The following is a 5,000-nucleotide window of genomic DNA, read 5'->3' on the forward strand; positions in this document are numbered from 1 at the left end:
GGAGCATTACATTAGGAGCATTACATTAGGAGCATTACGGTATATTAGGAGCATTACATTAGGAGCATTACATTAGGAGCATTACATTAGGAGCATTACATTAGGAGCATTACGGTATATTAGGAGCATTACATTAGGAGCATTACATTAGGAGCATTACGGTATATTAGGAGCATTACATTAGGAGCATTACATTAGGAGCATTACATTAGGAGCATTACGGTATATTAGGAGCATTACATTAGGAGCATTATGGTATATTAGGAGCATTACATTAGGAGCATTACATTAGGAGCATTATATTAGGAGCATTACATTAGGAGCATTACATTAGGAGCATTATATTAGGAGCATTACATTAGGAGCATTACGTTAGGAGCATTATATTAGGAGCATTACATTAGGAGCATTATATTAGGAGCATTACATTAGGAGCATTACATTAGGAGCATTACGGTATATTAGGAGCATTACATTAGGAGCATTACATTAGGAGCATTACGTTAGGAGCATTATATTAGGAGCATTATATTAGGAGCATTACATTAGGAGCATTACGTTAGGAGCATTATATTAGGAGCATTACATTAGGAGCATTACATTAGGAGCATTACGGTATATTAGAGCAGTACATTAGGAGCATTACATTAGGAGCATTACGGTATATAGGAGCATTACATTAGGAGCAATTATATTAGGAGCATTACATTAGGAGCATTACATTAGGAGCATTACATTAGGAGCATTATATTAGGAGCATTACATTAGGAGCATTACATTAGGAGCATTACATTAGGAGCATTATATTAGGAGCATTACATTAGGAGCATTACGGTATATTAGGAGCATTACATTAGGAGCATTACATTAGGAGCATTACATTAGGAGCATTACGGTATATTAGGAGCATTACATTAGGAGCATTACATTAGGAGCATTACATTAGGAGCATTACGGTATATTAGGAGCATTACATTAGGAGCATTACATTAGGAGCATTACGGTATATTAGGAGCATACATAGGAGCATTACATTAGGCGCATTACATTAGGAGCATTAACATTAGGAGCATTATATTAGGAGAGGCAGCCTCAACGGTGAATTGGTTCATCTTCTATTCCAACAGCCTCGAGCTCTCAGGTGTCTCTAATCAGTATCATAGTTTTAGACATCAGCACACGTCTCCTCTCCACTCTCGTGCACGAACACCTCCTCCGTGCATGAATATTGGCACATAATGTTCAGTTTGTTCCTGTGGATAATCTGAAGCAGATCGCTGGCCCAAGGCTCCTCGTATTTGATCCCAAACCTCTTGTTTCGCCACTGGTACAAGAACAGTGCGTCGTTACGTCTCAACATGTGTTTCTCTTCTGCTGAAACATCACTAACAGATTTTCAATCTGCTTGGCACAGGGCAGGAAGGCTGAGCGGCTGCACTCTTCAGCATCCAGCAGCTCTGGAATTAGATGGAAAATGGACCTTTTATTCCGAATTTATGACCAGAGTCAGAGCCAGACTTTTCCTGAAAGTCTTCATTTCCAGCGCTTGTTTAAGAAACGTTGCTGCTTGATAGTTTGTTTCAGTTTGAACGTGCCTGGTTTTGTTGCATCCATCTTATATTTTTAAGTTCTTTAATACGTAATGAAAGTAATCAGTTAAAGGTCCCTGATCGGCTGCAACTTTGAGACAAACAGGAAGAAACTCCGAACATTAGTGAGCAGAGCACCAAGTAGATGGAACTAAGATGGAAGGCTCACTTCCTCCTCAGCTGCTGTTTGTTCGGCTCCTTTTATAAGGTCAAACACCTAATAATTCCCGTTTGTCTTTGTCCAGCTCACATTGATAATTCCGTTTGTCTTTGTCCAGCTCACATTGATAATTCCCGTTTGTCTTTGTCCAGCTCACATTGATAATTCCGGTTTGTCTTTGTCCAGCTCACATTGATAATTCCCGTTTGTCTTTCCAGCTCACATTGATAATTCCGGTTTGTCTTTGTCCAGCTCACATTGATAATTCCGGTTTGTCTTTGTCCAGCTCACATTGATATTCCCGTTTGTCTTTGTCCAGCTCACATTGATAATTCCGGTTTGTCTTTGTCCAGCTCACATTGATAATTCCGGTTTGTCTTTGTCCAGCTCACATTGATAATTCTGGTTTGTCTTTGTCCAGCTCACATTGATAATTCCGGTTTGTCTTTGTCCAGCTCACATTGATAATTCCCGTTTGTCTTTGTCCAGCTCACATTGATAATTCCGGTTTGTCTTTGTCCAGCTCACATTGATAATTCCGGTTTGTCTTTGTCCAGCTCACATTGATAATTCCCGTTTGTCTTGTCCAGCTCACATTGATAATTCCGGTTTGTCTTTGTCCAGCTCACATTGATAATTCCGGTTGTCTTTGTCCAGCTCACATTGATAATTCTGGTTTGTCTTTGTCCAGCTCACATTGATAATTCCCGTTTGTCTTTGTCCAGCTCACATTGATAATTCCGGTTTGTCTTTGTCCAGCTCACATTGATAATTCTGGTTTGTCTTTGTCCAGCTCACATTGAATAATTCCGGTTTGTCTTTGTCCAGCTCACATTGATAATTCCCGTTTGTCTTTGTCCAGCTCACATTGATAATTCCGGTTTGTCTTTGGCCAGCTCACATTGATAATTCCGGTTGTCTTTGTCCAGCTCACATTGAATAATTCCCGTTGTCTTTGTCCCGCGCACATTGATAATTCCCGTTTGTCTTGTCCAGCTCACATTGATAATTCCGGTTGTCTTTGTCCAGCTCACATTGTATATTCCGGTTGTCTTTGTCCAGCTCACATTGATAATTCCGTTTTCTTTGTCCAGCTCACATTGATAATTCCGTTTGTCTTTGTCCAGCTCACATTGATAATTCCGTGTTGTCTTTGTCCAGCTCACAGTGATAATTCCCGTTTGTCTTTGTCCCGCTCTACATTGATAATTCTGGTTGTCTTTGTCCAGCTCACATTGATAATTCCCGTTTGTCTTTGTCCAGCTCGTGTCCCTGTTGTCCTTCATCTGGACGACATTAACAGGCAGCTGTCTGAATGCGTTGGAGGACCTTTTATTGCTCTTTAGGCTACATTTACACATGCATGCACAATACGTTTGAAACGTGCGGGGAGACAAATGGGGGCATGGGACGAGGAATAATGACTGTACAGAAGAGGGGTGTGTGTGTGTGTGTGTGGGGGGGGTGTTGTAAAAATGAGACAGTATCCTTTAGGTGTGACTGGTATTGGAACAAACTGAGCAGGTCACCCAGAGCACAACCACTGGTGACATGTTTAAACATCTCATGAAATGACACCTATAGACACCAAGAAACATAATATGTCCAACCTGGGAATTACCCATGAGGTGCCAACCCATTTAAAATCTTAGAAGCAGGAAACTGTTTCCTGCCGTTACCAACCCAACCTGAACAGAGGGTTTGTGGCCTGTGCAGGATGTGCAGGGTGTGAAAGGGACGTGATGTGTTGAAGGGACGGAGCGAGTCCTGTGATATTTACACATGAGAGAGCCATATAATACGGGCCTGGGACGCTCCCGCAGCTGCATGTGGATGTGAAACCAAATCCAGCGACCATATTAGTGGCCGTCTTACTTCCTGTAAGTTGAAACATTGGATCATCATAATAGTTTCAACATTTTATTCATTATTTATTATTATTTCCTGGGTCCATTAAACAGTGTTTCTGCCAAAATCACCAACGTCATCTGTTCAGCACTGGTGCTGCTCCAGTGGTTACCATGGTAACTGATGTCACAGTGACGTGAGGCAAAAGGGGATCTGGCCTGGATGAGGAAGGAGAAGACTAGAAAAATAAGACAAACAGATAGAAAGAGTGGAGCCCTCGTGCACCGCCATGATACCTGTGATGATCCGTTCTAATTAATACTAGCATGGCCCAATCGTCGCTCTCCAGTTCCTCACACAGAAACATGCACTTGCTCAAAAGTGATTTAAATTTCCACAAATGAGATTCGCACAATTGTGTTTCAATGTGGAAGATTTGCAGAAACCCTTGACTACATACACAGATTTTAAACTTCCTCGCAGCCTCAACGTGAGTCCGTCAACAAAAGAGAAACCTTTCTCTTACTGGATCCTGATCCTTCAAGACTGGGAGCCTCCGGGCCCTTCCTGGCCCCATTCTGGTCACCATTGTATTGCAGCATCCTGGCAGGTCTATTAAGCATGTGGGGGGTACTGTACCCCTAAAGGCTGACAGTGGCTGACTGGTCAGGGAAGCAAAGTGCATGTGGTGTGCAGTGTGTCACAGTTCGTCCCGGGGAAGATCGTCCTTCAGCCAGTGGTTGTAGACCGCCAGAGGATCGACATTCAGTGCTTGTGGAAAGAGATGGCCTGCTGTGAGGAGATTAGTTTTCCAGAGTAGTCATCAGGTCGGGCCTAAAATATCCAACACAGGATAGGGTTAGGGTTAGGGTTAGGGTCTAGGGTTAGGGTCTAGGGTTAGGGTCTAGGGGTTAGGGTTAGGGGTTAGGGTTAGGGTTAGGGTCCTAGGGTTAGGGTTAGGGTTAGGGTCAGGGTCAGGGGTTAGAGGGTCAGGGTCAGGGTCAGGGTTAGGGTTAGGGGTCTAGGGTTAGGGTTGGGTTAGGGTTAGGGGTCAGGGTTTGGATAAAACTTTTTTGCACTGGCCTACTGATCGGGAAAGCAGGGAGTGCGGAGGGTGAGGGCCCCGGGGGGGGAAAAGCTTTAGCCAGGGCTGGGTTAGGGTTGGGGGAAGGTGGGGGGTTGGGGTTAGGGGGGTGTAGGGGTTAGGGTTTAGGGAGTAAGGGTATATGGGTCGGGGTTAGGGTTGGGGTCGGGTTAGGGGGGTTTAGGGGGTGTGGGTTAGGGGGTTGGGGTTAGGGTTGGGGGTTAGGGTTAGGGGTTAGGGTTTGGGGTAGGGTTAGAGTGTTAGGGTTGAGGGTTTAGGTTAGGGGAGAGGGTTAGGGTTGGGGTTAGGTTTAGGTGAG

This window comes from Takifugu rubripes, chromosome 15 (assembly GCF_901000725.2).
Source record: "Takifugu rubripes chromosome 15, fTakRub1.2, whole genome shotgun sequence".
Lineage (NCBI taxonomy): Eukaryota > Metazoa > Chordata > Actinopteri > Tetraodontiformes > Tetraodontidae > Takifugu > Takifugu rubripes.